Raw genomic sequence first — 14,032 nt, 5'->3', positions numbered from 1 at the left:
TTATCAAACACTTGCAAATTCAAAATTGCAAATCCTGAATGTACGTTTCATGTTCAGTGACCTTGGCTCTGTTTCTGCTGCTCCAGTACTTTCCAGGGAAGACACTATAAAAAGCTTTCAAGTGGGTGTGAAAAGAAGGAAGACCAAGGTGTGAAATGCCAGGAAACATTTCCCATGTTAAAAATACAGTCATTGCATCAGTCAGTATAATATAAGCACAAAAAGAAATATAGTTTTCCTTTGAGGATGATTTATCATGGGTAGATACAGTTTAGGTACATTTTACTATTCATCTTTTGGCTGTTTCCAGAGGCATAACAATGTGGGCGGGCACCCAAGGCAGCTGCCACACCCCAGGGCAACGGTAATTTCTTGTTGTTGCTGCTATGATCATACACCTGTAGTGGCAGCCAGTTATTTTGCCTCTCTCTCTCCCCTAACTTGATGCCTGGGGAGCTGCCCAAATCACCCCATCCTACTTATACCCCAGTTCTTTGTTTGCATTTTATCAGAATAAGACCACCCTTCCATTTTTGTTGCTGGTCTCTGAAGGAACTATTTTTGCTTAGCTCTCAAACTTCAAGATGGATTAAGAGAGGAACAAAAATATCAAGGAAGCACCCTGTCACCATTATCCAACCAGTGACAAAGCAAAAATAACCCTGTTGTGTGTACAGTCGGAAAGAATGTCAAAGGAAATAAAGTACTTGCAAGTCTATGGAGATAATAACACTGGGAGGGTTACAGCTTCTATAAATGTAATATCTATTGCAACACTGAAGGTAACCTGAATTGTCAATAAGGATAGAACATGATGACATAAATTTAGTTTGTGACACTAAATTTTATAAAATATTTATAAAAATAAATCTAATTGACTGTTATTTAGAAGTTTGGTACTGAATATAGGAGATATTCAAGTTGTCGTGTTTTATTTTTATAGCCTATGACTATGTACTAGAATTTATCATCAAATCTGCTATAAAGACTGTTAGAAAAACTAATAGGTGGTTATACTACTTATCTATCTTAGATTTCAGATTCCCATAAGCATTGGAACAGGCTACCTACAGAAGTTGGGGAATCTCCATCCTCAGAAGTTTTCAAAAGCAGGTTAGACAGGCACTTGGCTGGGATGGTTTAGCTGGCTGGGAAGATCCTGCCTTCAGCAAGGGAGTAGGTTAGATGGCCTTGTAAGGTTCATAGTTTCATAGTTTCTAGGGTCGGAAGGGACCTGAGCAGATCATCTAGTCCGACCCCCTGCCATGGCAGGAAAGAATACTGGGGTCAAATGACCCCAGCAAGATACTCATCTAACCTCCTCTTAAAAACCCCCAGGGTAGGAGTGAGCACCACTTCTCTTGGAAGTTAGTTCTAGACCCTAGCTGCCCGGACCGTGAAGTAGCGCCTTCTGATATCTAGCCTAAACCTGCCCCCCTGACTAGTTTATAACAGGCCACAAGATCCGCCCTCAGCCTTCTCTTCTGGAGGCTGAACAGGTTCAGGTCCCATAGCCTCTCCTCATAGAGCCTGCCCTGCTGTCCCCTGATCATACGAGTGGCCCTCCTCTGGACCCTCTCCATGCTGTCAACATCCCTCTTGAAGTGCGGCACCCAGAACTGGATGCAGTACTCCAACTGTGGCCTGACCAATGCCGCATACAGGGGGAGGATCACCTCCTTGGACCTGCTCGAGATGCATCTGGGGATGCATGACAAGGTGCGGCTGACCTTCCTAACTGCCTCCCCACACTGCTGGCCCATGTTCATCTTGGAGTCAATGATGACCCCAAGATCCTTTTCCGCCTCCGTGCTGACAAGAGGGGAGTTCCCCAACCTGTAAGTATGGTGCCGGTTGTTCCTCCCGAGGTGCATCACCTTGCACTTGTCTGTGTTGAAACCCAACCTATTCTCATCTGCCCACCCTTGTTCCTTCCAGCCCTACTTTCCTATGATCCTATAAAGCTCAGCATTGGCTGTGATGGAGCTGATTAATCCATGGAAACTGTGAAAATGAGACACAGAATTGAATATATGGTTACAGCCTATCTGTAGTCTCTTTGTCGCTCAAGGGTTTTCATTTAGTAAACAAAAGTATGCCTCCCAAGATAAAAAGAAATTTAATTATGAAAAAGATTAATGGTTTAGTTAAAACACTAGCACTGAAGTAGTGTCTGTGAATGAATTCATAATTCAATCATTTCTGTTGAATACAAGACAAAGGAAAAGCAAATAAAAAATTCAAGAAAAGCAATAAGTTGCTAATCTATCATAACAAAATGATAAAGCATCTGGGAAGGCCAGACTATTTTGATCCAACCTGACACTTTTCTTTTCCTCCCAAATAATCAAATACTGAAATGAAAAAAAGTTCTAAGTCATGCAAGAATAAAATGATGTCCAACCTACATCCACTAAAGGACTAAGTTATTTGTTGTAACTGATGATTAAGTCAGCTAGTTTGCTGAGCCACACTGAATATCATGTAAAATATAAAAAAGGAAATAGCCTGAGGCAATAAAATGTGTTAAGTGTTTTGTAATTTTCTTTAATTTTCATCCTTCTAACTTATGCAATAGACCAGTTATCACATGTTGAATATCTAGTGAAATTATTAATTTCACTATCTGTGTATGTATCTTAGCATATTTTAAGTCATAGGTCCTAGCTGTTTCCTAGCTATATTAGATCTGCAGGATGATGTGCCCAGCCAACTTCATGACCAGATCCAGAGCTGGTATAAAACACCACAAATCCATTGAGTGTCAGTGGAGCTATGGCAATTTATTTTAACTAAAAATCTGACCCAGTAAAATATTTTCTATTCTTTGTCCTTTCCAGGTAAATGAGGTTCTGCTTGAGATACCTGTTTTTCTGTCGTGATGCAAGTCATGTCATGGGTTTTCTCCAATCTGATTTGAAAAGATACCAGTTTTACTGGTGGCTCCACCCCTCTCTGTGTGGCCAGATGGTGGTCACCATGCTAGCCCCAGGCACTAGTTTGGAACCACCATCTGGCCTGTGACGGAACCAGGCACTGTCCATCCAGCCCATCAGAGAAAAAAAGTTGAGCACCACTGGTCTAAAATATTAAGTGAACAAAAGGCTAATAAAGGACAGCAGAACTTGCATTCTACAGATTATAAAGATTACAGTATATGATACACATTTACAGGCTTAGTTTAGTCACTGTATTACAGTGATGTTGGCCTTCCTCCATCCATCTTTACTGAATGTATTCCTAAATATTTTGATTCTTCATTAGTTTGGGAGTGTGAAGTGATGTCTTTTTATTAATTCTCACAAAATTATTGCACATGGACTTTGGCAGTTCCTACTCCTTATTGTACCTATTTAATATCAGCCTCACAAAAAGTTCATTATAGGCCTATATTGGTTGGGATTCACTGTGTTTTTTATTTTGCCAACAAAGTACAATTTGCAGGGCAAATTACTTTTGTTAAGATGGTTTGCAGTCTATATCTATTAATGCTGTCTTCCACATGTCCATCTAAAAATGTTATTCTCCAGTATCTACTGACAGAAACCTGTTAATTTGCAATGGTTAATTTTTATGGGATCCGCTTCATTTTCTCCAGATAAAAGTGTTAACTCTCTCTTATAAAAGACAGTCTTCCTTACAAAGCTATTCTTGATCCTTGGAGTAGATATTTAACACAAGTTTCACTGTGCCTCATATAACAAGCAGAGTACAAGACAGAAATATTTATAAAGACATGCTACTAATCATTAGAATAAATTCTTAGAGTAAATGTTTTAAATTCTGTAGTCAAAATTCACAGGCTATGCTCTTAACTCTGCTGCCTTTGAAGTTAGTTGAAAATGCCTATTGACCTCAGCAGGGAAACGTCAAATCATTTAGATAGTGTAATAACTGAATGGCTATCATATTTAATCCCTGATATGCATATTTTTAAAATTATTCTTTTCCATCCAGTCTCTTTCATACTCTACTTTATATACTAGCAAGAAATTATGCTTAGTAGTTTGGGCTGCATTGCAACATTTTCCAACAATTCAGAACAAGGTCCATAGCAGAGGCCCTTTTCTAGGAGGCAATGTATCTCAGAGAACCACAATACATCCTAAGACTGTTTGGATGGAATATTTTGCAACACAGAATCCATTGTCCCAATTTGTCCAGTCAGATCTACTGCTGAGTAGAGATCATAGCTTTTCTAGGTCTCTATCCCTCCCTTCTAGGAGCATTCAGCCAACAGTCTGTGAACTCTGCTGAGCACTAGAGTCATCACTGAAATAGTCCTAACATGGAACAGAAGGCATGGTGAGGTGGGAGGAAGATGTTACACCCTCACACTCCTCTGCACTATCATATAACTTCCTAGAGCAATCTAGACTTACGTCTTTACATCGCTGTGAGAGCATTAACATGGTTTATAACTCCCATTCTCAGATAGGAAAGGTAATGTAAATGAGGATCATCTTTTCTTATGTTCTATTTCTCTCTTACATATGGTTTATACTTTCCAGTTATAAAACAGGCCTTGATAAAATTTATTTTATTTTCCTGCTAAAAGAAGTGATTTATAACCTACATCCACCTCCCACTTTTAATTTACAGCTTACATGGTGAAACACTCTTAATTTTGTTTCCAGACTGTGCTCAGCTTAACTACAATTACAAACATCACTGTGTAACTATTCCCAGTAGTTACTAGGGGTTGTCAAATGAAGTTAAGTCTTCTCTTCCTCCACTGGGAACTGTCAGAAAAAAAGGCCCTCTGCCTAATTGGCCTTGACAGTCTAACAGCAGACCTGTTATGCTGGCCTCAACAGTATTTCACTAGACTCATGTCATTGGTAATTAAATTTGTCTTAGAACTTGGCTGTATTTTTAAATATTCTTGGGGGGAAAATAGAAGGTTTCAACTTAGATTCTAGAAGCAGTGATCATTTCTTTATTATAGATAGCTGAGTCATCCACTGATCATTCAGAACAAATAAAACACTTGTGGAAACACATTCTTCCATTATTGCATGCATTTTGTCTTGTTTTATTCACATATAGAAAGAAAATATTTGGGATTTTAGGAAGAGGACATGGGGAGTGAACTCTGTCATATCAACAAAATGTTTATGGACTGGGACAATAAAGTCTCAATCTACTCGCCATGAAGATTTTTCAGTAAATGCCAGACCCTAGAGAGAGTACAGCTTACAACTTCTAGCAAACACTGGGTAGCTACTAAAGTAGATCCTAGATTGTCATGTGCCCATTATTGTTGTCTTCTAAATAATCATCTGATATCATGATTACCTTGGAAATTTGAAGAGATATTAAATAGGTTATAAAGTCCTTGGAATCCCAGTTTATTTCTAATAGTTTAGAAATCATAAGTAGTAATAGAAGCCATGATCATTTCCTTACGGCCTTCTCAAAGAGACAAAAGAGAATGGAAATTATCTGAGGATGGTCATCTTCTGACCTTCTAGGCAGGATGAAAAGTGTTCAGAGGTACCATATTTAAACAGGTCCTGACCCTTGTGGGTTTTGTCCAGTATATACCCAGCATCTTGACTCAATATGTGCAGCACTATTACAATATTATGGTTCATTCTGTGATCTTGACACAAAATACCTGGCACCCCATACTTCCACTGTGGGACCCGTGCCAGGTCCTATGCTGATCACTGCATCACACAGAGGCACATGGAAGCACACATCTGCACAGGTCTTGGTATAGAGGTACTAGGCACCAGGAATTTCTTGTTCTCATGAAGCCCCATGCTGACCCCTAGCTCCACATGAAGCACAGGTCAGCACAGGTCCCTGTGTGGACGCACAGGGCACTGGTGGTGTCCCAGCTCCTGCACATCTGCACACCTCTATGCTGGGATTTGCACTGACCTGGGCCTCTGTGTGAAGTACAAGTTGGCACAGGTCTTGGAAAGGAGGAAGTCAGAAATGTTGGGAATCCCTGTGCAAGGGGAACATGTTACCCAATAAGGCTGTTCAGCAGTAGTGAGACATGTCTCACCACAGCTGATACACTTCCATTTGGCAACATTTATTTCTACCCTTTTCCTCTCTCCTTCACCGCTACCAAAATCTTACCAGCCAAAACTTACCAGCACTTCTAAAGCTTTTCTTCCTTAACAGAAATCCTGTGGCTTTGTACTCTGAAAAAAATGTATGTGAGATGAGGTGGGAAGCATAGAAGGTAACAAGTTATGGTGACAAACAGTATAGAGATGGAAAAGGAAATCTGCCTAGTGTAAAATACCTTTGATTTATAACTGGGCAGCCCAAATATAGGTGAGACACTGCAGAATGCTATTTAATATCCTCCCTGTGCAGTAGAACAACTATGTGCTGGTCTCAACAAAAGGAGAAGAGAAATAGAAGAGAAAAATCTGGCTTACAAAAGCAGGTATCAAAGTCATATGAAAAAACTGAAGAAAAAATATGCCTCAAATGTTGCTGACACTAAAAAAGAACTATTTTCCCATGCTCTGTCTTGTAACAGTTGTTCCTTTGAATGCTCAAAACTGAACAGATTTATATCTGAATTATTTTTAATATTAACTTCTGAGCATAGTACCTCTGACTTGTGGGGACTTTCAACCATTAACCGAGGTAAACAGAAAGACTATACAGACATTACATTTCAGTCCTTTTGCATCTCTAATGTATTATATCTTTGAAAGGAAAAGAAACCAATTTTGTTTCTGAGCACACACACCACCCCCGTAGAGAGCTTTTTTTGTCTGATAGGTCACATCTGAGTTCCTCTAAGAGATTTCAATGAAAAAACTGCAGTGCCTGCAGAAAGTAAATGGAAAACAATCTGTGGCTGAATATTTGAATTATTTCCAAGTGTTGTATTTTGACCTATCTGTACTCCTGCTTTACAGCTTTTGCAACTTGTAGCCCACTTATGTTAAACATCTTTTCTTCATTTTCTTAAGCATGCAACTCACCGTGCTTCATTCACCCTGGAAAAAGAAAGCCCTACTTACTACCAACCGAAAAATAACTGTGCAAAACTGAGTCAGCATATCTGAGTGACAGAGCATTAGCCACTCTCAGCAGCATGACACTTCTATAGCAACCTGGACTTTATTATATATGTATACTTAAATTAGAAGCCTAGAATCATAGAAAATTAGGATTGGAAGAGACCTCAGGAGGTCATCTAGTCCAATTCCCTGTTCAAAATAGGATCATCACCAACTATATCATCCCAGCCAAAGTTTTTTCTAACCAGGTCTTGAAAACCTCTGAGGATAGAGAGTCCACCACCTCTCTGGGTAACCTGTTCCAGTGTTTTACTACCCTCCTAGTGGGAAAATTCTTCCTAATATCTAACCTAAACTTCCCTTGCTACAACTTGAGAGCATTGCTCCTTGTTCTGTGATCTGCCACCACTGACAACAGTCTAGCACCATCCCCTTCTAGTAGTTGAAAGCTGGTATTAAATCCTCCCTCAGTCTTCTCTTCTCTAAACTAAATAAACCCATTTCCCTCATCCTCTCCTCAGTAGTCATGTGCCCCAGCTCTCCAACCATTTTTGTTGCCCTCCACTGGACTATCCAATTTATCCACATCCTTTCTGTAGTGCAGGGCCCAAAACTGGACACTGTCCTCCAGGTGTGGCCTCATAAGTATAAAATAGAGGGAAATTATTACTTTCTTCAGTCTGCTGGCAATGCTCCTACTAATGGAGCTCAATATGCCATTAGCCTTCTTTGCAACAAGGACACATCATTGGCTCATATTCAGCTTAGTATCCACTAGGGCTGTGCAAAGCTTCAGTCACTGATTTGATTCAGCGGAGATTCAGCCCAATTTTGGCTGAATCTCCAAATCCAAATTGAATCAGGAGACCCTTTAATCTCTCTGAATTGAACTGGAACCCTCCAAATCAACTCGGAGAGATTCAGTGTTTCAGACATAGACACAGCTTTAAATGTTTTTTCTACAGGCTTATGAATGCTGAGATGGTGGTGCAGATGGAGTGTCCCATGGGAGTGCAGGGGGATTTTTTAGCATGCTTGGCAGGGGACCCAGAAGTGGACTAGATGTAGTTCTGGTCCACTTCTGGGTCTACCGTGGAGCATGTGGGGGTGGGGGGGCTCCCCACACTCCTGTGGTATGCTCCATCCACCCCACCATCTCAGCATTCACAAGCCATACCAGGTACCTTGAGGTATGTAGAAAAAACATTTACAGCTGTGTCTATGACCGAATTGCTGATTCTCCAAATCAGTATTGAATCTTCAGATTCAGATTCAGCTGAATTGAATCAGGACAGTGATCCAAATCAACTAATTGAATCACTGTCCCCCAAATCAGGATGAAACTGGATCTAAATTGAATATGGTCTGATTCGCACATCCCTATTGTCCACTGTAAACCCCCAGATCCTTTTCTAAAGAACTGGTGTTTAGCCAGTTGTTCCCCAGCCTGTAGCAGTGGATGGATTGTTCCATCCCAAGTCCAGGACTTTGGATTTGTTATTGAACCTCATGAGATTTCTTTTGGTTCAGTCCTCCAATTTGTCAAGGTCTCTCTCAATCCTAGCCTGACCATCCAGTGTATCCACTACTCCCCACAGCTTGTAGTCCTCTGCAAATTTGCTGAGGGTGCACTTTATCCTATCTTCCTATCTTCATTGATAAAGATGTTGTACAAAACCCACCCCAAAACTAACCTTTGGGACACTCCACTTGAGACCTGCTGCCAACTAGACATCAAGCCATTGATTACTACCCTCTGAGCCCAATGATCCAGCTAGTTTTCTATCCGTCTTACAGCCCATTCATCCAACCTGTACTTCCTTAGCTTTCTTGCAAGAATGTTGTGGGAGACTGTATCAGAAGTCAAGGTATATCATGTCCACTCCTCTCTCCATATCCATGCAGCCAGCCATCTTATCATATTAAACAATCAGGTTGGTCAGGCATGACTTGCCATTGGTGAAACCATGATGACTGTTCCTAATCATTTTCTTCTCCTCCAAGTACTTAGAAATGGATTTTTTGAGGACCTGCTCCATGATTTTTCCAGGGGCTGAGGTGAGGCTGACCAGTCTGTAGTTCCCTGGATCCTCCTCCTTCCCCTTCTTAAAGATGGGCACTATATTTGCCCTTTTCCAACCATCCACGGTGTCCCCTGATTGCCACCAGTTCTTATAGATAATGGCCAGAGGGCCTGCAATCACATCAGCCAACTCCTTCAACACCCTTGCATGCATCGGTTCTGGCCTCATGGACTTGTACATATCTAGCTTTTTTTAAATAGTCCTTAACCTTTTCTTTTACCACAGTTCGCTGCTCTCCTCTTCCCCAAACTGTGCTGCCAAATGCAGTAGTCTGGAAGCTGACCTTGCCTGTAAAGACTGAGGTGAAAAAGGCATTGAGTATTTTGGATTATTATGCGAAAAGACACATCAGTCACCAAGGGCTGAGTGATTAGGGCAGGAAAATTATATTTGAACACAACTCAGTCAGTAATTTTGTAATTACATGAGAGCCATGCAGATGTACATTTAGCCAGTAGGGCATGGTAGAAACCAAATGGACACAAAGGTGTAGAGTTAATTAATTTTCCTAATGAAGCATGTAACTGAAAAAAAATTACTAAAGTTGTTGTACTTGTTTGATTACTAATAGAAGCACCAGAACTGAACAAGGTAACACTCTTAGTCCTTTATGATTGAAGGTTTGAGGAAATGATGAAATAGTTTGTGAAATCTAATACACAATTTCTTGCCAATTTGCCTTGTCCTGTTTTCCTGTCCCACAAATTTGGGCAAAACCCATTTCTAACTTGGAATGTCATGCTGTCAATTTGTGTGCCATGATAATTTAACATAGATACACTGCGTACTGAGAAATGTGGGCTATTGGTAGAAGACCGGAAAAGTGCACAAAATTGTTTCACATACACGTGTGTGCACACACACACACACACACACACAAATATACACAGTAAGAGGACTGTTATCAATCTTGTTAGGGAGAAGAGACTGTTCCAAGCCTGGAGCCCTTTTGGTGTTCTTGTGTTTCCACACTGAACATGGTCAACAAGGAAGCTAAAACAGGTTTTGTTTTTCTACTGGGAATCCAGCAGCCCAACCCCAGACTGAAATGACAGACCACATACATGTGCAATTTTGGTGGGGGAGGCCTAGCTAAGGCAATACTGCCAAATGCTAGAGAGTTGAATTCAATTCCCTATTCTGTTCCTGGCTTCTTTTATGACCCTAGGTAAGTCATCTCTCTGTGACTCAGTCCCCATTTATAGAAGGAAAAAAAATCACTTTCCACCTGCACAAGATGAAAAATTGGAACTACTGAACTACATAGAATTACTGCAGAAATGCTTTTGTTTCATTTGTAGGAGTAATGCCTCAAGATCCCCTAAAGCTGCCTGAGGTGCAGAGGTGTTGGCAAGCGTAAGCAACAGCTGTCAGATTTTTCTTCTGGGAATAGAAACATCTCTGTTGCTGTGATGTTGCTCTCATGATGCATTAAAAAGCCCAAGGAATGTAAGAGAATACTGTATGAAGGACTCTTGTTACCCAGTGGAAGAGATGCAGGCCCTTTCTCTTGTACAGCCCTTGGCTGAGGCACTTGTGGCATGGGAACTTGGGATCCCAGTTGAGAAAAGGGCCATTGTTATTCACAGTTTAAAATATTGTAACTGTTCTCATTTCAAAGTGTTTTTACTTTCAACAATAGTTTCTTAGATTTTTAAGCTTTTTCCCTAAATAAGTCATTTTCCCCTTGCTTTTAAAATGAATTCATGCGTTAATGGGAGACAGCCAACATGATGTGGCGATGATTAGAATTTAGAATGTCCTTCCCATTCACAATAGTAGTCAATAGTATTTACTGTAGTGCAGGAGGCAGTAAAATGAGTAGTCTAGATGAAAGAAGGGCTCTAAGGTAGAAACTGGAAAAGTATAAGCCATATATGGCAAGAAGAGCTCTTGTTTAGATGCTTAATGAAATAGCCTGGTCGCAGCAGAGAAATCCAACTCTTGATATAAAACATTCACTGTGGACTATGACAAACATGACCTATTCAAACAAGTTCCTCTGAAGATGTTTGGCTGTTGGGTCGCACATGAAACAAGAAAACTGAGGTTTGACATTCTCTGTCAAGAACCAAATCATTTATCATAGTTCTATCTAGCTGCCTTAGAGTTAAAAATTATTTTTTCTTATTAAGATGAAGAATTCCACCTCTCCACCCACCCCAGCTTCTTGCTTGGCCTTCTTAAATACTAGTTTGGTCTACAAAAAAGTCACTGCTTTCTGGATACTAACCCCTCAAAACAAGTGTAGCAAAGGGAGAAAAGCCTTGATTCCATTTCCTGCCCTCCTATTCACTGACCAGGATAGCTGACAAGACACAGTGAGCTCAAGACGCATAAACTGGACCCTTTCAAGGATTCCAATGATGTATTTCCACTTGGAGAAAAAGTAAATCAAGGGGAAAACAGTGCCTCTTAGTCAGAACCCCAGTTCCCTCTTGAGGCTGCTCCTAAGATAGAGCGATAACACACGTGCCTTACTGTTGGCTGAATCCAAAGACTCATTCTAGCCCTTAGGTTATTGCAACACCAAAGTACCTAATCATCAAATATGACCAAGAGTCATATATTATTCCAAGGATATTATATTCAAACATCAGGTAAAATGCTGCTTCTGCCTTTCACAGAACTGTCCTGTATTCTGGCATCTTTTTTCTTAGAAACATTGCTGGCTGTGATGCAAACAGAAGGAAGGAAGTTTCATATCAATAACCATAGGTAGTGCTTGCTTTCCACAGCACATTTCATTGTGTGTAAGCCTGCAAGAAAGTCTGCATCTTTCAGATACCATGGATCTAAATAGATTCAAGCTGTTGCTCCTTCACTTTAAGTCACACAAGACTTATTGTGCTGAGCATCCAGTAAAGGAGTTCAATAATACCTATGGAGGACTCTTATAGGTACTATTGTTCAAGCCTCCTACAGAGAAGACAGCCAGTTATATCCCTTTCTTTTGCTTTTACTGTTGCTCTTCAAAGGAAAGAGAAAGCTCTCTCAGGGGGGTTTCTTGTGTGTGAGTAAACTCTGCTGATGTTTACCTCTACCTCAGTCTTAGGAACTCCATAATAAAACACCTAAGGACAATTTATCCTGAATCAGCTCTGTTAGAAAGAGTCTACACTCTATTTTTTACTTCTAAAATATTAATGAATCCTCTTGACAATTACTGATGTAACGCACCCAAGATTTTTACCATGTCTTCAATTAATTAACTGATGTGAGATCCTAATTTTTTGCTATGTAAATGGACCCTAGATATCACAGAATCATAGAATCATAGAAGTAGGGTCGGAAGGGACCTTGTAGATCTTCAAATCTGACCCCCTGCCTGGGCAGGAGAAAAAACTGGGCTCATGAATCCAGCCAGGTAGGCATCAAGCCTCCTCTTAAAGACCCCCAGGGTAGCAGCCAGCACCACTTCCCTTGGAAGTTGGTTCCAGCTCCTAGCCACCCTGACTGTGAAGTAGTTCTTTCGGATGTCTAATCTAAACCTACTCTCCAACAACTTGTGGCCGTTATTCCTTGTTATGCCAGGGGGCGCTAGGGGAAACAAGGTCTCCCTCAAACCCTTCTGGTCCCCCCTAGTGAGTTTATAGATGATCACCAGGTCCCCCCTCAGCCTTCTCTTGTGAAGGCTGGACAGGTTCAGGTCCCGCAGTCTCTTATTGTAGGGTCTGCCCTGTTGTCCCTGGATCATGCATGCAGGTGGCCGTCCTCTGGACCCTCTCAATGTTGTCCACATCCCTCCTGAAGTGGGGCGCACAGAACTGGATGCAGTATTCCAGCTATGGCCTTGTTAGAAATGGAATATTGTTAGAAATGGAGTATTGTTAGAAATGCACAGCTTGCATCTTGCACCCGATAAGAAAGAAACACTGCCAAGGACTTTGTTCCTTTCCTAGCCTTGCCACAGCTTTTCTTATACTAAATCGCAGACTCTCCCCCAGCTTCTCCCTACCCTTTCTCATGCAGATTACAGAAGCTGGAATTCAACTGACTGTGTGCTTGAAAGGGGGGGGGGTTTAAACTCTTGGTGACCTATAGTAGTCTCTGAGCATGCTTAATTAGCTGATGCATATTTACCTCTCCGTCCTGCATACTTAAGTAGTTAATTATACTATACATGCGATGTATGTAGTGATGTAACCACATGTATGCTTGTATGAAATGGAAGTGAGCTGTAAGAGTTCCTGTTTCTGCACACGTGCCCAGGAGGAAAAAGATAAATACAGCCTGCAAAATTCCTTGGTGGGTTCAGAGTAATCTGAGTTTTTGACTCTGCTATGACCCTATTTGCAAATACACCTTTTGTGCCATCTAATGAGTATGTGTCTGTGATTTTGGTGGCCTCCAGAGAAATGAACCGCTTTAAGCATCAGCCTGACCAGTGTTGCATAGAGGGGGAGGATCACCTCCTTGGCCCTGTGTGAGATGCGCCTGTGGATGCACGACAAGGTCCGGTTAGCCCTGCCAACCGTGACCTCGCATTGTCAGCCCATGTTCATCTTGGAGTCAGTAATGACTCCAAGATCCCTTTCTACCTCTGTGCTTTCAAGAAGGGAGTTTCCCATCTTATCTTATCTTATATATCTTATCTTGAATATAACATAATTCAGTTTAGGGTAGCCTTCCAAGTAAATGCTCATTCCAATCAAACGGAGTTATGGCTGAATTTAGACTATAGAGTACAAATTATTATTTTATGGCATCTTTAAAGCAACAAAGTGGATAATCTTCATCCAGATTATTCACAAGGGCCCTCTTCTCTGTGATATCACCTGAGACAATGGAGCCAATGATTCATCCTCATCGGATATATTCTCTTCCACTGTGATGATTTTTATAGTAAAATGTCAGCCCAGGGAGGACAAAGGAGGATTGAAGTGGGAGAAAGAGAGTTAGCATCATAGGCTAAGTACAGATGTTCAAAAAGCCTAAAGCAGAAGC

The sequence above is a fragment of the Crocodylus siamensis genome, chromosome 1, assembly GCF_052110815.1.
Source record: "Crocodylus siamensis isolate JL-2025a chromosome 1, ASM5211081v1, whole genome shotgun sequence".
NCBI classification, from domain to species: Eukaryota; Metazoa; Chordata; order Crocodylia; family Crocodylidae; genus Crocodylus; species Crocodylus siamensis.
This window is presented reverse-complemented; position numbering follows the sequence as displayed.